General features: G+C 40.5%; 1 protein-coding gene across 13 annotated transcripts in view; it reads left to right on the forward strand.

Annotated features, from left to right (window-relative positions):
* Window positions 1-21298, forward strand: part of CPEB1 (cytoplasmic polyadenylation element binding protein 1) — an 89293-nt gene that overhangs the window by 41446 nt on the left and 26549 nt on the right. Inside the window, exon 1 of one of the 13 annotated variants that reach the window (XM_015061982.3) lies at window positions 20892-21057. The exons of the other annotated variants lie outside the window; for them this stretch is intronic. The gene's annotated coding sequence lies outside the window, so the exon portion shown is untranslated. Of the gene's footprint in view, window positions 1-20891; window positions 21058-21298 lie in introns of those variants that run through there. 13 annotated transcript variants of the gene reach the window in all.

The following is a 21298-nucleotide window of genomic DNA, read 5'->3' on the forward strand; positions in this document are numbered from 1 at the left end:
ATTTTTCAACATGCCAGTGACCTTATATTTTTAAGAACTGACTCTGATAAGCAGCAGAGAGTAGAAATTTTGATTTTTTTTTTTTTATCAGTTCTGCCAGTAATTGTCATAATTGCAATTTTGGGTTGTTTTTTTTTTTAAACCTCTGTTAATGTTCTTATGCTTAAATCTGTCAAGTTTATTGGGTCTTCTTTTTGTTCTTCATGTCTTGTCTTCATGTCTTTTAGATTAGGCAGGTATTCTTGATTCAGACTTCTTCCTTCTGTTGTTTGATTAAACATTCTTCTGTTCTAGCCTAGTTTTTTCATCACTTGCTGGAAAATGCAGGAAGCTTCTAGAACACCAATTACCCTGGCCCCACAGCTTTTGTGGTATTGTTCCTATGCATTTTAATTGTGTGTTTATATGTTTTTAAATTCCAGAAGGAAATTATTTTATATAATTACTGTTTACTTAGTCTTACTCACATACATCTTTTTTTAATTGTTCTTGTTGGAATATACTTGGGTTGTCTTTTCTTTTGCCTGACAAATATCTTCAGTGTTCTCTTTAGTGTGAGTCTCCTGGCAATGAATTTTTAAAAATTTTCCCTGAAAATGTATTTCACTTCCATTTCTTAGGACACAATGGTTATAGAATTCTTGGTTGGCATTTATCATTCCACTCTGTAAATGTTGATTATCTTAAGGCTTTTCAGGTTTTTGTTTTTGTTTTGAGAAATCTGTTGCTCTTTTTTGAAATCTTTTGTTATTTGTCTGTCTCTCCTATGGCTTGTTCTAATTGTCCCTGTGTTTTCTGCTGTTTCACTCTGAGTCCACATACAGTATCTTTTTTTTTTTCTTTGTGAGTTCTTGGGCTTCTTATATGTATGGATGGGTATTTTTCCATGCTCAGTTTATAGTCATTCTTCATATATTTCCTCTGCTTCATTCTTCTCTTTTTCCCTGTGATTCTAATTAAACATTTACTCTACTTATTCATTCCATCATTTGTCTCTCATCCTCTCTCTGGTATTTTCTGTTTTGTTTTTGTTTTTGTTTTGTCTCTCCCCTTTGTTTTGGACATTTTAGCCTTATACTCTAGTTTCCTTCTTGTCCTGTACTGTGCCTCATTTGCTGTTAAGCTCCACCTTTGAGTTTTTAATTTCTGGCATTTTGGCGAGGGGTTTTGGTCCCTGACTTCATTCTGGCTCATTTTTACCTTGAGGTGCACTTGGAGTCTAACAGGACACCCTGTCTCTAAGGTAAGACTCCTTGCTGGGCATGCTAGGAATCTTAACCTCTTTCCCTTTGTTTCTTCAGGTCTTAGAGCCAAACCCCAACGTTGTTGCTGAACAGGCAGATACCCTCAGAGGGTTAGTGATTGTGGTGCTCTGGTATTTTGCTTTCTCTTCTGGGTTCCTGCTTTCTTTCAGAACTAAACTGGTAGTTCTCTACCATCTTCTGTGATCTTAGATGCTTGTAAGATCATGTCATCTTTCTTATTCAGCATTATTTATTTTCTGGATGGTTAGTCTGAATAACCTTGTCAGCCACAACTGGAAATGAAACTTGAATGGTTTTAAATTTTCATTTAACGTTTGGTTTAACTCTTCTCTAGTACTGGTATCTATCGTGAACGGTTGCTGTAAAGAAATGTAAAGCGCTGGCACATGTAAAGAGCTTAGGACGCATCCAGTTGCACAGTAGTGAGTAGTTTTTCCAATTTCATTTTTCAACATTTTTGTCCTCAGTATAATTCTGGGAAAACTACTTTTTCTGCTTCAATATCAAGTTTTTTAGCTGTGTTACACAAATCATACCATTTATTGGTTTTATTTACATAATCAAATTTTAACTTTTAAGGTCTCTTCTAGTTTCTGGGCATATTTATTTTAAAATCTTGTTAGCTTTATTAAGCCTTTATTTCCTCAAGTATAGGTTTTATGTTAAGATTGCTGCCTCATGATTCTGTTGATCTTTTGAAAATATTTGGTCAGTATTGGGTGTAAGTTTTTTTTTTTTTTAATGGCTTTTATATTTGAGATTGCTTGACAGCCAATGTGCAGATACTGTAGAAGTTTACTCCAGCCTGCCCTTAGGATGGGAGAGCACTTCTTGGGTGATAGTGAGCACTTCTGTAAAGTGGCCATAGGCACCACTGATGGTCACCACCTGGATGCATTAATTCATTAATGGTTGCCAAAGAACACTTTTCTGATTCGTGTGCCTTTATTAGCTGATAGGCTTTATAAGTTTACTTTTACAAAAGCAAACTTAGATTCATTAACTATTTGATTTACCTGGAAGAATAAAACAGTAAACCACATAAATGCTTGATTATTTTTCTTCATATACTTATTTTTTAATTATTCAGTTTTGAGAGACCATGAGCTGGGGAGGGGCAGAAAGAGAGAGAGGGACAGAGAATGTGAAGCAGACTCTGCACTGACAGCAGTGAGCCTAATGTAGGGCTTGAACTCAGGAACCATGAAATAATGATCTGAACCAAAGTTGGACGCTCAACTGATTGAGCCTCCCAGGCACCCTCATATATGTTCTTTCATAACTTTGAGCTGATTCTCCAGCATTGTCTGAGGCTGATCAGTAAATCATTTTCCGTTATCACTGTGAACTCAAGGATGTGATGTGTTTGATGTGTCTTGACCTGTTGCACTTACCCTTTTTGTTCAGATTGTCAAGTCTTGAACAGTTGAGCTGCTCATACCCAGTAGGGTGGCTGTAAGAAAATAAAGCAGGCAATAACACTTGTAGACAAACTAGAGCCTTCATGCATTGCTAATACGAGATGTTACAGCTGATTTGTAAAACAGTTGAGCAGTTACTCAGAAGGTTAAACAGAAAGTCACTACTGTAGGACTCAGAAATTTGCTCCCAGTATAGACCTAAGAGAAGTGAAAACAAGTGCACATGGAAATTTGTATATGAATGTTTATAACTTGTTATTCATCATATCCAAAACGTGGAAAACATTTAGATGTCTGTCAACTGATGAGTGGGTAAACTAGTGTGGTGTATCCATACAATGAACTATTTATTTGGCAATAGAAAGGAGCAAAGACCTGCTTGATGGTAAAACATGGATGAACTTTGAAAACAGTAAGCTGGGGGCACCTGGATGGCTCAGTTGGTTAAGTGTCTGACTTCGGCTCAGATCATGATCTTATGGCTTGAGTTTAAGCCCTGCATCAGGCTCTCTGCTGTCAGCATGGAGCTTGCTTTAGGATCCTCTGTCCCCACCCCCTGCCCATTCCCTGCTGGTGTGCTCTCCCTCGCTCTCTCAAAAAATAAATACTAACAAAAATTTTTTTTCTAAAAAAAAAACAAAAACAGTAAGTTAGAGTGAAAAAAGCTAGCTAAAAAACTTTGTGTTACATAATTTCTTTTCTGTGAAATGCCCAGAATAGGCAAATGCATAGATACAGAAAGTGGATTATTGGGTTTCTTTGGGCTGGGAGAAGTTGAAGGGAAATGGGAGTGAGTGCTGAAAGTACCCATTTCTTTTTGGGGTGATGGAAAGTTTTAAAATTGTGATTGCACAACTCTGGAAATAACAAAAACCATCGAATTGTGTGCCTTTGGTGAGGGAACATGTGAAGAGAAGGGAATATTTGCAGTACATAACAGAGGTTAACTCCTTAAATTACAGAGCGTTCTTACGAATTAGACTAAAACCTGTTTTAAGATGGTTAGAACACACATGAAGAGACCATGGTTTTAGTCACCATATAATAAACTGCTCTAGGTTCTGGGAATACAGATGTAGAAAAGAGCTATGAACTGTATATGTAACTACAGGAGTGTAGCAGGGAACACCAGCAGATCTTCAGACGGTGCTGGCTGAAGCAAGGGAGCATGATAGAGAAGGGCAGCATGAGGAGGGCTTGTGATTGCATGGTTTCCCCACATAGGATTAAAGGAGATCCTCTTTCTCAGGAACTGGCACTAAGCTTAAGACCCGAATGATGAGCCAGCCATACAGAGGAAGTGGTTTAATACCAGGGTAAGATTGTTGTAAGCAGAGCAAACAGGAATGAATGTCCTGGGGTAGGAGGGCTGGGTCTGAAGTTAGCAGAGTTAAGGGGTGGAACTCTTAATGGGGTGGGAAGTGTTAAGTGGTAAAGCAGAGTTAACAGGAAGCTATTTCAGTAGTCTAGGTGAGTGAGAAGTGTGTTGGCTTGGACTGGTATGGTAACAGTGGAGACCAGGTAAGTGAACAGATTTAGTGTGAATTTTTCTCAGAAGTAGGTTTACTAGGACTTGCTGATTGTGGCGGATGAGGGAGAACAGAATCAAATTTGTTTGGCAAACTTAGGTGGAATGGTTTTCTGAGATGGAAAATATTAGGGGGGAAAGGGGGACAATGAAAGAAAGCATGTTAAATCTTACAAAATTAAAGAGCTAGGATAGGTAGACCTTTGTCATTCAGTCTCAGAATTTTATCACAAATTTAAACAATGGGATTCTAATTTTTACCTGTTAGATGCATAAAAAATAAAGTATGGTAAGGATGTAGAGCAATAGCCCTCATATAGTTAGGAATTCAAACGAATTACTCTTGGGGCAGTTTTGGCCAACATCTGTCAGTTTTAAAATACTGGATCATAAGGTATATGCCCTTACCAAACATGTTTGTCTAAGAAGGTGAAAATAAATGTAGAAGGATATATGTTGCCTTACTGTGTGTAGCAGAAGAAGAAATAACTACTAGGAGAAACCCAAGCATCCGTCAGTAGAGACAGGGTGAAATATATTAAGTGCATGGAATGGGCTGCCACAAAACAATGAAGTTGATGTGGGTGCACACATACGGACGTAGGGACAGATCTCCAAAACACAATACCTGAGGAATGATGTGAAATATTGTATCTGACTCTTTGTGGACATTTTTTAAAAAGCTGTGCATTTACATGCTTTGTGCACCTGAAAGAATCTTCTAAAGGTGCCTCCAGGCTCAGGAATTTGAGGAAAGAGATAATTCTCACTTTACGTTTTCCTTTCTTACTTGAAGGTGTGCACACTGCTTTCATTAGCTTTGAATGTGGCAGTGAACTTCTGTGTAGGAGAAGTTTTATTTTTCTTTAAGAGGCAGATTGAGAAAGCATGAGTTACGGGAGTGGCAGAGGGGGAGAGAGAGAATCTCAAGCAGGCTTCATGCTGTCAGAGTGGAGCCCGACGTGGGGTTCACACTCATGAACCAAGAGATCATGACCTGAGCTGAAATCAAGTGGGCTGCTCAACCGACTGAGCCACCCAGGGGCCCCTATGAGAGGCTTTGACCATGTCTCCTTCTCGTGATAGCATCCTACAAGGACTGGGCTGCTAACATCTGTGTAGGGTATAAGCACAAAGAGACTCTTGATGCATGTGACCAAGAGTATCCCAGAAGGTTTACCAGGTTCTTTTCTTAAAAGACAGTTTATTTTTATTTAAATACACTGTTGTTGAATGTATCATGAATTCCTTTGACAGAGAACATACCCAGATTTTAAATTCTTAAAAACCATTTTCTGAATTTTTTCTGTGTGATTTATATTTGTTGTAGAGGATTTGGGAAATTCAGTACCAGTTTATATATTCTCCCTATAGTCTACTTGGGTTGTTTGGATGACTGTTTGTCTCTGTGTACTTCTGGACATTTTCACGCAGTTGTAGTCTTGCTTTGTGTGGTTTATTCTCCCTCCCAAACTTCTTACGCATTCACCTGTATCATGTGCGGAGAAAGGAATATTACTGGCTAAGTCCCTACCTCTTCATGAGAGAAGTAGTTATTTTCAGCTTCTCACCATTAATAGCTTTGTGACAAACATCTCTATAGGCAGGCATTTCCCTGCATTAATGAGTATTCACTTAGAGATTCTTAGCAATACAGTTACTAAGTTGAACAGTTTTAATTTTTTAAGCTCTGATGATTTATGGGAATGCTTTCCTTTTATGGTCCCTCCAGCAATTTGAGACTACTTGTCTTATGTATTATGCAGAGAAGAAGATTATCAAAGTGACTCCACCACTGCGTATTATACCTTTAATTTTTCTGATTTGGTAAGCAGAATTCTTAGTTGAATTCCCATTTGTTTTAAAGTGGAACAACTTTTGTTTTTTTTTCCCCTAAACACAGTATTAGTCTTTTATCTTTTCTCTTGTTGAATTTCCTACTGACCTTCTTTTTCTCTTTCAGTGGAAACTCCACCAGGTACTCTGGAAAAACCAAAGGGCCTGAAAAACCATTGTCATTCCTTTCTTTATAGTGAAGTTAAAAGAAAATATGTAGCTTTTTAATTCATTGTCACATAGTTCCTGTGAATAAAGTCCCGTGAGGACATTAAAATGGGCTTGGAGGGGCGCCTGGGTGGCTCAGTCTGTTGAGCGGCCGGCTTCGGCTCAGGTCATGATCTCGCAGTCTGAGTTCGAGCCCTGCGTCGGGCTCTGTGCTGACCGCTCAGAGCCTGGAACCTGTTTCAGATTCTGTGTCTCCCTCTCTCTCTGCCCCTCCCCCGTTCATGCTCTGTCTCTCTCTGTCTCAAAAATAAATAAACGTTAAAAAAAAAAATGGGCTTGGAGTGGCAAACACTCCTTATAGGCAGTTTTAACTCTTGAGGACATGCTGATGGCTAGGAATAGGAATAGTAATTGACCTGAAGTCACACTTGTGTCACTCCACATCTCTGCCTAGGAAGGTGTGTGTGCAGGTACAGATCCAGATTTGGAATAGCTGTGACCCCACTTTGAACCTCTGTCCTTGGACTCTTTCCCACTGAACACAGAAGCACAGGCTAAGGGTCTCTTGGGCAGCTCAGTCAGTTGAGTGTGTTTAGGTCATAGTCTGATTGTTCGTGAATCCGAGCCCTGCATCAGGCTTAATGCTGTCCGTGCAGAGGCTGCTTCAGATCCTCTGTCACCCTCTCTGCCTCTCCCCCATGATGCTCTCCCTTCCTCTCTCTCTCAAAAAAAAGTATGGACTAACTTGTAAGTGTTCGTCCTGAGGCACATCAGTTGACTTTGTGGTTTTACTAGCAATCCCTCTGTTTTAGACAAAATTTAACTTGGATAACTTCTTACTGTGACCAAAATTTGGAGAGATTTGTTTAATGTGCCTTTTTTCTTTTTAAAGGAAAATAATACGTGAAAGTAGAGGTCTTTACAAATGGTGCCATGGATTAAAGTGCTTTAAATCTTCTTATTCTTTTTAAGTTTGTTTTTTGTTTTTTTTTTTTTTTTTTTTGAGAGAGAGAGAGAGAGTGAGCACAAGCATGGAAGGGGCAGAGAGAAGGAGGGAAAGAATCCCAAGCAGGCTCCACACTATAAACACTGGCTGGCTCAGGTGCCCAAAAAATAGTCTTTACAAAAAAAAAAAAAAAAAAAAAAAAAAAAAAAAAAGGTTCCTGTCCCAGTAGGGGAAGGTTGGTTAACATTTCCCTGATGAAGGATACTTTTCAAGTGTATTGTTAAACTGATTTACAATGTGAGCCAAAACCTGAGAGTTGGATGCTTAACTGACTGAGCCACCCAGGGGCCCCTAAAAATTCTTATGAGGGGCACCTGGGTGGCTCAGTCAATTAAGCACCTGACTCTTGATACTGGCTCAGGTCATGATCTCACAGTTTGTGAGTTGGAGCCCTGCATTAGGTTCTGTGCTAACAGCGCAAAGCCTGCTTGGGATTCTCTCTCCCTCTCTGCCCTTCTCTCAAGCGTGTGTGCACACTCTTTCTAAATAAACTAAAAAAAGTTCTTATTGAGCTATAACTGATGTATAATAGTACTAGGTGTATAGCATGATTTGATATACATTTATTGCAAGATTATATGCAGTTTATTCTAATGACCTACATTAGATTTCGCATTCACAGCCTGTCTTGATTGGAACGTAAATTCCCATCAGAAGTAGTTGATGTGTACTTAGGTTTCATAATACATAGTTAGAAATGTAGATTTACGTCCTCAAGTTCTGAACCTTACTTAAAAGTGTTCCAGTAACACCCAAGTTACCAGAATTTTTATTTATTTATTTTTGTTTAAAAATAATCTCTACAGGGCCTGTTGTAGGGCAGGATCACAGATGTGGAGTGGAGAGCAGGCACACACTGGATGCCAGCACCTTTATGTCTGTCCCTCACTGTGTCCAACTCTGCTCCCTCCTGCTCTTTTACTTTCTCAGCCAGCTCCAAGTGATACTGTCTGCAGAGAGAAGGCAGAACAATGCTTGGACTTGAGGTATAGAGTTGAGTACAGAGGTGCTCTGCTGAGAGGGGGAAGCAGCCCTGACACTCCAGTCCGTGGAAGGAGAAAGGTCCTAGGAGAGTGTTCTAGAGCCTGTCCACGAACTCTGCTCTTTTTGTCACTTTATGAAGTAGGGAGTGTGACGTTACATTTCTGCAAGCCTTGGCCTGTGTGCTACCATCCCCATCTGCTGGAGGGTCAGCGCTTTGCTGCTCAAAGCTAAGTCTCCATGATGTTTTGATCACAGGCAGAATTACTCCCACTGTAGTGTGTGCATCCCAACTTCTGAATGTAGGTGTTATACTCATTTCTTATTAAAAAAGAAATACAACTATGGTATGAAAGGGAACTGTGCAGAGGTGAATGGTTAAAGCCAGAATTCACACTTGGAGAGAGTGTTACTGCTGTGAAGTGAGGGGCTTGGACTAAGTGGATTCCCAAGTCCCTTATATCTTTAATGTTCTATGGCTTATTGTATTTTAAATTATCCTAATTTTGTATTGGCCTCGAACTCCTAATGTCAAATTTAAAATCTTTTAATAGGGATTTTTCTTTGTAAAAATTCTTAGAAATTTTTTCAAATTTATTTAGGGGATATTACATTTTAAGTTACCTTTACCCTGTTTAATAAGCTGTATGTTTTTCTTGTTTAAATATGTTCATTGTAAAACATTTTGAAGGAAACAGAAAGAAGGAAAAGAAGCCTGTGTAATCCCACTAGTCAGAGATAACGGTTAACATTTTAGCATATCCAGTATTTTTCTAACATAGATACAGTATATGTTTATTAAAACGAAAGCTTTCTGAATACACTGTATGGTGATTTGCCGCTTTCTATTTCTTTTTTTTTTTCTATTTCTTTTAATGTCATTAATTTTCTATGTCTCTGTCAAGGTTACATAGCGTTTTACTGTGTAAATAGATGCAATAGGAGATTCTTACCCTAGATTCATGGATAGAACTCAGGGAGTCTAGTAACATGGACAGGTGAATAGATCTTTATTTTCACCAGTGTTTATCTGAAATGTAGCCTTTCTTGCTGTTGTAAATGTTGGCAACAAATCACAATAATATTAGCAAGGCCTAATACTTTGGTAATGATAATCTTCATTAGGATGGTCAGACATTTTATATTTGACTTCTTTACAGTCACTGAACATATTTTGAAATGTTTTTTATATTCATTACTTCAAAAATTATCACTATTTTATATATTGAACAACATTAATCTTAGTATCGATAGGCTTTAGCAGACTGCCAAATTGTTCATTGTATACAAAAGTTAAGAATTTCGAACTATTAGAGATCATTTGCTTAAATAGGTGTCTGTTTTAAACACTAGTAGAAGTGCCTAAAGTTAAATCTTTTGTCTGTATCTGTGGTTATTTGGACACAGAATAAATCTCTAGAAGTAAAATTCTTTAATCAAATAAGTATCTTTCAAAGCTTTGAGTGCACGTCAGATTACCTTCCAGAAATGTACCAGTTTACTTTTCCATAGTATATGAAAGCACATGGTTCTTTTCACATCACTAGCTTTCATATTTTCTAGCTCTATTGTGGTTTCGCACTGTAAGGGGTCTCCAGTCTGGTGTCGTGTTTAAGGAACTTAAGGTAAACCCCAGATTTGAACAGTATAGCATCATTTCATCGTGTTTACATGAGGCTAGTTTTATATACAGTTGGGCACACCCTCTGGCAGCGTGTGGTATTCTGGACTCAAGCCTCCGAGAGCTGGGGCACCTGCCAAACCGGGAGCCATAGATGAGATGGAGCTGGATTTGAATAAGGTGGCCTCTTTTCATTGGGAAGAAGCTAAATTGTCACTTTCAAAAATAATACACACACCTGGCAGTGGAATCTTGGATGCACCAGAATGTGACCTTGACATTTTGCTGAAGAAGTGAGAGATTGGGGGAGGGGGATGGTAATAAGAGCGGAGAGAAGCTAGTTGTAAGAATTGATCTCTTGATAGGAAGAGGTGGCTTTAGTACAAAACTCCACAGGGGCCTAAGTGGAAAATGAGAATACAAGTTGTTGTTGTTTTTAATTCTCTTTTTCAAAAATTTTTTTAACGTTTTTTATTTATTACTGAGAGAGCATGAGCATGGGAGGGGCAGAGAGAGGGGGAGACACAGAAGCCGAAGCAGGCTCCAGGCTCCAAGTTTTCAGCACAGCGCCCAACACGGGGCTGGAACCCACAAACCATGAGATTATGACCTGAGCCGAAGTCAGATGCCCAACCAACTGAGCCACCCAGGCACCCAAGAATTTGAGTTGGGACATGTATGAGTGCAGACCTGGGCCTAAGAAAGTGCCCCAGGGTAGGAGAGAAGCAGTAGAGCAGGTTCATCCTGGATTTGGATCCCACCTCTTCCACTTAGTAGCTTTGTCACTTTGACCCTCTCTGGGGCTTGTTTGCTCTCCAGTTGGGGGGTGGGAGATTTAACCAAGTGTGCTTTTAGATCCTTTGTGATTGATTCGCTCTCATCTGGTGGCAGGGAATTGGGGGCATTTGTCCCAGAGTTCTCATCCTGCATGTAGTAATTATTTGTTTGGTCAGTCCTTGATAAAGGACCTGAATTATGCAGAGCACTCTTCTTAATCTTTTTTTTTTTTTAATTTTTTTTTTAACATTTATTTATTTTTGAGACAGAGAGAGAGCATGAACAGGGGAGGGGCAGAGAGAGAGGGAGACACAGAATCCGAACAGGCTCCAGGCTCTGAGCCGTCAGCACAGAGCTGGACGCGGGGCCTGAACTCACGGACCGTAAGATCATGACCTGAGCCGAAGTTGGACGCTCAACCGACCAAGCCACCCAGGCGCCCTTTCTTAATCTTTTTTCAATTTAAATTTTTATTTTTGAGAGTGAGAGATTGAGAGAGCATGGGCAGGGGGAGTGGCAGAGAGAGAAGGGGACAGAGGATCTGAAGCAGGCTCTGTGCTGACTGCCCGATGCGGAGCTTGAACTCACGAACTGTGAGATCATGACCTGAGCCGAAGTTGGATACTTAACTGACTGAGCCACCCAGGCATCCCTGCACGGTGCTCTTATTTGCAACGGATCAAACACCTGATTAGAACTAACTTTGGCAAAATTTGAGAATTGTTGGAAGTCTTTTGGTATATACTTCGTGGAATAGGAAGAAATGACTGGAAAACGAAGTAAGGACACTGAATCCAGGGCCTTCAATCTTGCCAAGATCCTGTCTGTCTCTCTCTCCAAGTGTGGGTTTTATTTTCTCCTTTTGCACAATTGCCTATTACCTGAGTAAGGGGTTATGTTCACATCCTCTAGCATCTTGAAGCTAGGAAATGGTTCTTCCTCCACTGTATCTAAATAGGAAAATTCAAAAAAGGACTCCCAGTTAGCTTGGTGTGGGTTGTCCCTATGCCTGGACTCATCTGTATGTCCTAGAAATGGGTTATTATGGCCCAGATTGGGTCACATGTTCATCTATGAATCATCTCTGTGATCAGTGAAGCAAAATCCTGTAGGAAGATGGCATTTGCCTTGAAGGACCACTTGGTTGGCATAGGAAGAAAAATTGTTCAATAAAATCCTGGTGTGGGGGAGATTTTTTTTTAAACGTGGTCTAAGGGATTCATGAACTAGGCAGCAACAGCATTCAAACAATTGTACACATCCCATTAATTAAAAAAAAAAAAAAACCCACTAGTATACTCCACAATGAGATACCATCAATTCATCCCCATAAAGATGGTTGTTTAAAGAAAGAAAGAAAGAAAATAGTGTTGGTGAGGATGTGGGGAAATTAGAACACTTGTGCACTGTGGAATGTAAAATGGTGCAGCCACTATGGAAAATAGTATGGTAGTTCCCCAAAATAAAAAAATTTAGAATTACCATATGATCCAGCAGTTCTACTTGGAGGTATATACAAAAGGAAATTGAAACCATATTTGTACACCAGTGTCCGTAGCAGTGCTATTCACTATAGCCAGAAGGTGGAAATAACCCAAATGTCCCTTGACAGTTGAGCAGGAAACAAAATGTGGTCTCTACATACACTGGAATATTATTCAGCCTTAAAAAGGAAGGAAATTTTGATACATGCTTACAACATGGATGAACCTGGCACATCATACAAAGTAAAAGAATTCAGCCACCAGGACAGATAATCTGTGATTCCCTTTCTGTGAGGTACTGAAAAGAGTTGAATTCATACAGACAGAAAGTAGTTACCAGGTACTGGAGATGGGGCTAGTGGGGAGTTGGTTTAACAGGGACCGAGTTTTAATTTGAGATGAAGTTCTGACAATAGATAGTGGTGGTAAATGCATAAAAATATGAATGTACTTAACTGCCTCTGAACTGTATACCTAAAAATGGCTAAAATGGTAAAATTTGATGTATAGTTTACCACAGTAATTATTTAAAATAATTTAAAGTACAACATACAAAAATACAACAAAAAAATTTTAATAATTTAAAATACAACATACAAAATTTAAAAATACAACATACTTCTTGCATGTTTAATTTGATATCTAAGTAATCATTTAAGTGAAAATGTATCCAATGGAAATCAAAGGTATTTGATACCTCCTCTCTATTTAAAAATGTGTAAACCCATTCTTTAACAGTAGAAAATTTTTCATTATTCCTTTTCTCCTTTCCTCATATTTGTAGTCTGCTTCTCCCACAGAATTTTATCCTAATGTAATATTGTACACTTACGGGTCTTTGGCTGATTACATTATACTTGTCTGCAGCAAAAACAGTACATAAATAGAAATCTTAAATTATTTTCTGTGAGTAAAAGGCTGTAGGTGTTCTGGATTGCTGTGGCCTTTGATTGCTGGGGCAATTAAGACCATCTAAATGTTACAAATTTTCATAAAGTTTTCTTTGTTTATTGGAAATGCTTCTTAATGAGATAGATGGGACATTTAAAAACCCATGTAATTTTGGACAACTCACTTATTGCTGGAATGACTCAGGGTTTTCAACACAATATATATTCCTATTTTTTGTTTTTCCAGATCTGTGTTCTGAGTAAACTTGTTCACATAAATAGATGGGAAATGAAGGAGTTAATTGGAGCAGCATGTCTCAATTGTTTGAACTCCTCAAGTTCCAAGCAAAAAGTTAGACATCTGTCATTATTTTTAGTCTTGTACTTGCTGGCAGTTTGATTTACTCCTTTATATTTGTGACAAACAAGGAACTGGAAACCATCTAATTTGCAAAAAGATTTACCCAAGTCATCAGTCACTGAATTTCTCAGTTTTTTGAAAGTGTACCAAGAGAGCTTCATGAAGATTTTAGGTAACAACTGTGTCTATCGTTCTTTGACTTAGAGACCTTGTTTACCTTAATTTACCTAAAGGATTGAGAAAATTAAAATAATGTTAATTTAAAAACACACCTTTGCCAGCACAGTATCTTAAGGTGTGTTTTATCTTCTCATGTAAAGTATGTATTGTCAAAAACCTTAGGTCTGTAGATGTTAACTTGCTGTACTTATGGAAAATGTCAACCATAAAATCTAATGAAGTCTGTTCTTATTGTCACACTAGTCAGTTCAATCAGACTTGGCCTTTTGTCAGAAAAAGCCTGACTTCGCTTTCACCCGGTATTTTTATGAACATTTTCCAACATACCTAAAAGCTGAATGATTTATGAAGTGAACACCCATAAAGCCCTTCACCTAGATACTATGGTAAACATCTTGTCAGTTGGCTTTACAACATATTCGTTTACCCCCTTAACCATTTATCTTTTCACCTGTTTACCTTTCACAATTAGTTTCAAAGTAAGTTGCCAGTGTGAATATAATTCACCTCTAAATACTTCAGTGTGCAGGAGCGTCTGGGTAGCTCAGCTGGTTAAGTGTCTGACTTCGGCTCAGGTCTTGATCTCACAGTTTGAGTTCGAGCTCCATATTCGGCTCTGTGCTGACAGCGTGGAGCTGGCTTCGGATCCTCTGTCCCCCTCACTCTGCCCTTCTCCCTCCCTCCCTGCCTCTCTCAAAAACATTAAAAAAAAAAATACTTCAGTGTTCATATCATTAATGTTCAGTATTTGCTGATAATATTTTGAGGTAAAATTTATACACAAATGCACAAATCCTCTGTGGATCATGAGATTCATCCTGACCAATAACACACACCCGACTTGGACTCCTGTCAGTTGTAGTGCATTACCCTCCCCTCACAAAGGTCCTTCCTACCTTTTCCCAGTCAGCTCCTTCCACGGCCCTGCTGCCTCTCCCAGAGGCAGCCATCGGATTTCATTTCATCATATGAGTTTTGCCTGTTCTAGAACTTCAGGTAAAAGTACATTTATGTAAGGCTTCTTTTAGTGTAATTAAGATTCATCTATGTTGCATGTATCAGTAGTTTATTCCTTTAGATCGCTGAGTCATATTCCAGTATATATATGTGTCACACTTTATTCTTCTGTTGATGGTCACTTGGGCTGTCTCCAGGTTTGGTGATTAGGAATAAGACCATCACCATTCAGGTACAGACCTTTTTGTAAAAGCATACTTTCATCCCACTTGGTTGAATACTTTGGAGTGGAATTGCTGTGTCCTAGAATAGTCTGTTTAGTTGTGTAAGAAATTCACAGACCTTTCTCAAAAGTGATTGTACTGCATGTATGATGCATGAAAGATCTCATCGGCAACACTAAATGTTGGCAAAATGTGGAGCCAGTCTTCCTAAATTTAGCTGTCTGGTGGGTACATAGTGGTTTCTTGTGGTCCAATTTGCATTTCTTTGACTAATGATGAGCACTTTTTCAAGTGCTTCCTGACCTGTTGATTATGTATCTTTTTGAAATGCCTTTTCAATATTTTATGCCTTTTTGAAAATATTTTTTCCTTTACTTTTGAATTAAGATTTCTTTTGTATTGTCCATACTAGCTATTTATCAGATATGGTTGCGGATATCTTCTCCCATTTCATAGCTTGTCATTATTTTCTTAATCGAGTCTTGATGAGCAGAAGTGTTTAATTCTGGTAAGACCCATGTATCAAAAGTTTTTTCTAATGACCATTACTTTCTGTGTCTTCCTTAGGAAACCTATGCATATGTGTATTCCTCAACCCTAAGTCACAAGGACAGTTGATGTTTTCTTAGAGTAGCCTTACGGTTTTACCTTTTTTAGATCTCTTGGATTCATATTGAATTAATGTTTGTATATGGTGTCAGGTAAGAGGTTAAGGTTCATTTTTTTTTTTTTTAATCCCATGTGGATGTCTGGTCAGTCGAGGACCATTTGTTAAAAAGTCTTTCCGTACTGAATTGCTCAAAGGCCAGGTATTTCATTGGGGTTGCACTAACCACATAGATCACTTTGGTGGGAATTAACTTTTTAACAATATTGAATTTTCTACTATGTGAACATGGTATATGACATTTTAGAATCTAAACATTAATGTTTATTTTAAGGAATATTGTAGAAATCACTTTTGATTATTGAAACAACTTGTGGAATTTGAAGATTATTAAAGACAGTCAAGACTAAAATAAGCCAATGATCCTATTTTTCTGATGGGTCGTAGAAAGTAAATCAGTTGTCTCTCATACTTTCATCTGTAATGTAATTTAATGCATAGGTAAAATCATGTGTAAGCTTTTCCAGAGTATCCTAGCCATCATGCAAGCTCTCTCATCTGACCTGTTGTTTCACTTATCAGCACATAGATTAATGATAAATTATTTTCTGGAGTGTGAACTTCTGAGGAATTGTGATTAAATCTAGCTTAGCCTTTAATGTTTGGTGACTAGTGTAAGAGAAAGTTAATAAGCCAGGGCCTGAAGATTGGCTTTGATACGAGAGGCATTAGGGAGCCAGTGAAGGTACTTGTTTAGTAGAATGAACACCATGAAGGAAAGTGGTGTTGGGTAAGAATGGGGTAAGAATTACTTGGAAGAGACCATCTGGAGTAGAAAAACCCTTTTAAAATTGTACTGCTCGGAGTGTGGCCAGCATACCAGGAATGTCGACATAATATGGGAGTTGATTAGAAACGCATATTCTGGGCTTGACCCAGACCCACTGAACCTGAATCAGTGTTTTAAAAAGATTCCCAAGTCATTTAAAGTTTGGGGAGTACTGCTCTGGAGAAGCTTGCAGTCTCCCTGGCATATGAGTAGTTAAGGGCCGAAGTACAAACAGAGCAGTTGAAATGATCTTGACAGATGTCTGACTTCTTGCACGTTTGTTCCTTCTCTTGAAGTTGCCAAGATGGATTTCCAAAATCATCATTTTGGTTTTTGTGATTTTGTGTGAGAAAATTGTCTTTCAGACAGTCTTTTTAGAAATACATTCTTAGAAATGCTACTTTATAGGCTTGTTAAAACCTTAAGAACCATAAATCATTGATTTAAGTAGATTCAGCTGACTATAAAGCTAGTCTTTTGAAAGAATCTAATGGGAAAAAATAATGCAGTGTCCTATCTCTGCTATTTCCAGAGCCTGGAATTTGGGGATAAAGTTGAGATTTTGTAAAAGAGCTTGAGTGTGGTTGCTAAACAAACTATAATAGTGTGCTGCTTAGGTTGAAAGAGGGAAAAGACAGGAGAGGATGGATTTTATTCTGCATTATTATAATTGTACACTAACTAAAGGAAAATCCATTAGTAGTCTGCTGACCTTATACAGTAGCTGTTCATATTTTTCTGTTTCTTTACCAAAATTTCCATCAATGGACAGAATTTTCACATTGTTCTAATCATGGTATAGATAGATGCAGCTTTGTAGTCTGCTTGTGCCATTTAACATATTTCCCTTCAGCTCTTCTTCCCTCTCATCCCTGGCCTCCCTGATGGGCCTTCTGAGCTCCGATCTCTGGTTCATCTTGGACCCTTCAGCCTGTTATTTCCTGTTTAAGAGTCCATAGACATCCTTCACTTGCATGCCTTGGTTCCACTGGTACAAACACACCTTGCTGACCTTACCTCCTCATGGAACTAGATCTTTTTCCTAGGATCAGCTTGTGATTCATCTGTTCTGTGAAGCCAACCCAGGTGTCCCATGGGCCTCAACCAACTTCTGGCAGTCACCATCTGCCTTTGTACAGTGGAGCCTCCTAACTTAACGGCTTCACAAGTGAGGGCCTCATAGCACAGTTCTTGTCTTCCCTTAGTCTCCAGATCTCAAGAATGGTGGCAGCAGACGACACTGAGCAATGCTGTGCTGAGTTTTGCTGGCAGAGGAGTCATCAGAGGAACGACAGCCTCTTACGAAGATGGAAAAGATAAGAGATGAGGCCACTCTGAGCCCTGGAGCCAGGCTCCCTGGTTCACCTCTGCATTTTGAGTCTGCCAAGGGATGCTCTAGTTGAGATTGTGGCTAACTTTGAACTTTGGGTCAATTTACTTATTTCCCTGAGTTGTTTGCCAGCTAAGAAATTTGGGGGATTAACTGTAAAGAAGATAACTGATAGTTTCAAAGGGAAATGATTTTAAAAATTTTGAACTAAATTAAGAAACTTAAGTCAGAAGCTTTGTTACGGGTATGGATGAAGGAAACTTGTAGGAAAAAGCATTTAAACTGAGAGTCATTGTTCATTAGATTGCCTTAGAATAAGAATTATCACATCATCTTGTGCCAGTTATCAGCTTTTAGTACTTGAGAGTACGTAGATGGAGCTGGGCAAAAGATTATAAATAATATCCTCCAGTAAAAAGGGTCACATCCCTGTCCAGCATCTGCTGTGAGCTTGAGAAGCAAAGAAAAGCTTTTGCTCAGTACAATTAGCCTTTGCTTTTCAGACCTCTTACCTCACTGCATGTTAGGCTGTGTTGACAGTTTACTTCTCAAACTTTCTTTCAATACACTGAGAAGAGGTGGACAGCAAGGGGTAAATTTGGATAGAAGGGATCAGTTAGTCATTGGAAAGGAGCGTTTTTGGGTAACCTGTTTCTGGAGGGGCAACTGGATGGCACAGTTGGTAAAGTGTGTGACTCTTGTTCTCGAGGTCATGAGTTTGAGCTCCATGTTGGGTGTAGGGATTACTTCAGAAAAAGAGTCTGTTTCTTGAGTAAAATGTTTCTGAACACAAAGGCTACAGATAAGAGTGATCATGCCTACCAGGTCTACCATCTCTGAGATTGCTGTCCTGGTATGATTTTCTTAATTGAAGCGTAGTTTAATGTACAATATGATGTTAGTTTCAGGTGTACAGCATAGTGATTCGACAGTTCTGTATTTGACCCCGTGCCCACCACAGTAAGTATAGTCACTGTTGGCCACCATACGACATTACTACAGTATCACTAACTCTTTACCTTATGCTCTTTGTACTTTATATCTCTGTGACTTCTTTTAGAACTGGAAGTTTTGTCCTGGTACGATTATTAAAATTTGCCTCCTTTCTCTCAAAAACGTCTTGGTTTGGATGATAAATTACATGGTCACCCTACTGAAAACTGATAAAATGCTTTGTGTCAGACAGTGTACCAATGTTTTATGTGATCCTGAAAGAATCAGGATCTGCTGTTGCCACCTTACAAAGATGCTCAGAAGCTAAGTAACTTGACCGAGATCACACAGTGGCAAGACTTGGTGAGCAAAATAAGATCCTGTTGGACTTTTAAAGCTACTTAATTTTTCCCAGTCCGCTACACTAAGCATTTAATGGGTATGGCCTTCATTGATTTTAGGATCTAGTGAAGGAACCCTGCAGTGGTTGTGAAAGCCTTTTTCTGGAAGAGAATGTGGGATGGGGGGTGTCTGGATAAGAATAGAGGTGATGTGATGCCTATGGTGGGGATGCTGGGAATGAAAGTAGAGTTGTGTTCAGATCACAGAGCTGGATGCACGTAGCCATCAGTATCCTTAAACAGCCCTGCTGCTGAAGCCTGGGTCTGTCAGCTTGGGATGGGAAGGTTATGGAAGTTGTATAGATACTGTTGCTCAAACTGGTGTGTGCATACATATCAGCTGGTAATCTTGTTAAAATGCAGGTTAATTCCATAGATCTCGGGGGTGCTGAGATTGTGTATTTATAACAAACTCCCGGTGATGTTGATGTTGCTGGTCTTCCTCACTAGACTTTGGGCAGCAAGAGTACAGTCGATGATTAGATCCTTCCTGCCAGAGGCATGGGGGTAGTCATGCACACAGATACCCTCATTTTAGAGGTCAGGGTGGTGGGGTGGGGGCAGTTGTGTCTAGGCAGAGGTGGCCTCGCTGTGGGGTGGAAGGGACTATATAGATAGCTGGTTTAGTGGGCACAGGTACTGAAATATAGATGTTTTTAAAGGCAGCATTGTTTTTGTAGTTAGTACACGTAGATTATTTTTAAAGTTTGTCCTTAGCTTGTGTGAGGGTGGACCTAGAGAAGCAGGAGGGAGTGTTCTGGGGTGGGGACAATACCAACATGGTGCAGTGGTGAACAAGGTTTTAACAAACACAGACAGGGAGCAAGCAGAGTATCTATAGCCAGACAGGAATAACGTGGATGGATGACACAGCAGCAAAGCTCTAAAGAAAAAGGAAGGGAAAAAGGAAAGAAAAAACCACCTCTAATGGGAGGAGTCTCTCCCACAGACTGGTCATTTCTCCCCTCTCAGCTCTGCCTGAGTGCCCAAGGACATAGGGGTATGTACTGCAGGTGGTTCTCGCTAGTTTATCCTGTGGCTAATGGCATTTTTCTTGCCTCTGCCCACCTGGGACCCTGTCTATATTGGTCACTGCCCGTATGACATGGGAGAACAGGTGAGGCGGAGTACTGCCACCAGCATGGTTTAGGTGTGAGCAGCCTGCCTGCTGAGGCTGGGACCTTTGCTCTCTACCCTCTTTTCTGGGGAGGAGGCCTTGTGACTACAGGTCATGATGGCAGAGGACTGATACGGGAGAGCACGTCACCAAAGAGGAAATGGCGGAGGTTCCAGAATATCTGGGCAGAGCTGTACTTTGTTGCTGGAGCTGTGAGTGGTCACAGAAGTGGGGCCTTGGTCCTGAGCAGGACCCCTGAGTGAGGGCCCCGGCAGCCAGAGGCATCGGTGAGCCTCCCAGCTAGCTAGCTGGGAGGCTCAGAGTGCTCCTGGAAGGCCGGAGACAGGGCGTTGGCAGGGCCGGCTGGTGGGAGCTCCTGAGCACTGGATTTCTGAAGGGGCAGAATAGCACTGGGACTGTTGCTTTTCTTTCTGTCTGTCTGAACTGTTTAGCAGTGTTGCCTCAGTCTGTCCCTATGTCCGGCCGCCCGAGGGAAGGGAGGCTGGACCTGACAGAGCTGCTCATGACTCATGCCCATCCTGTTGGGGCGAGAGGAACCAGGGACAGGGATTGTCCTGGTCACGGCAGAGCTTACTCTGGCCTGTGGGTGGTGGGACATAGGAGGGCAGCCTGGCGACTCCCTTCCCTCTGCTGAAGCTGACCCCTTTTCTCTGTGATGTGCTCCAGACAAGCCTGGAGCACCAGGTGTTGTTTCCCAGGGTCCCAGTATGCAGTGTTTTCTGAAGGTTACTCCATCCCTCAGTGGTAAACACTGCTGTGTCAGGGTGCTGCTCAGGGGCCACTTGGAGCACATAGATTTTTGCTAGCAGGATTGTGAAGCTTTGCATTGGGCTGCAAAACCAGGGCTTGAGCAAGCAGCTGGAGAGAATCCAGGACTAGAGTGTTTTTGGGTTTGGGGGTGGAGAGCAGAGGGAGGGGAAGGGAGGGGCAGGAGGGCAGAGCTACACAAGCAGGCAGTCACTGCTTTGGCTTTGCTGTCAGCGGAGAGGACTTCAGTCGTGCCTCAGGGCCGCTTGGCCACCATTGCTGGAGACCGGAGGGCGCTGCCTCGGAACCCTGACTTACCGGCACTGCACCCGGACTGTTCCAAGTAGCTGTTGTGCTATCTTTTCCCGGGGAGGCAAGTCTCCTCCCTGTCGTCCCCTCCTGCTCCTCCCCCATTCTGTGAGGGATGATGCCGCTTTCTATTGCACAGCTCAGCCGGCTGATGTCACTGGCAGCGGGAAGCATCAGCAGCCTGATCACATGCTGGCCCAGTCTGTAATGCAGACGGGATAGGGGTGTGTATGTGGGGAGGGGGGCTGTATGGCAACCGCTCTTGCTCTGACGCCCCCAAAAGTGCAGAGGCAGCGGCCGCAGCA

This window comes from Acinonyx jubatus, chromosome B3 (genome assembly GCF_027475565.1).
Source record: "Acinonyx jubatus isolate Ajub_Pintada_27869175 chromosome B3, VMU_Ajub_asm_v1.0, whole genome shotgun sequence".
Lineage (NCBI taxonomy): Eukaryota > Metazoa > Chordata > Mammalia > Carnivora > Felidae > Acinonyx > Acinonyx jubatus.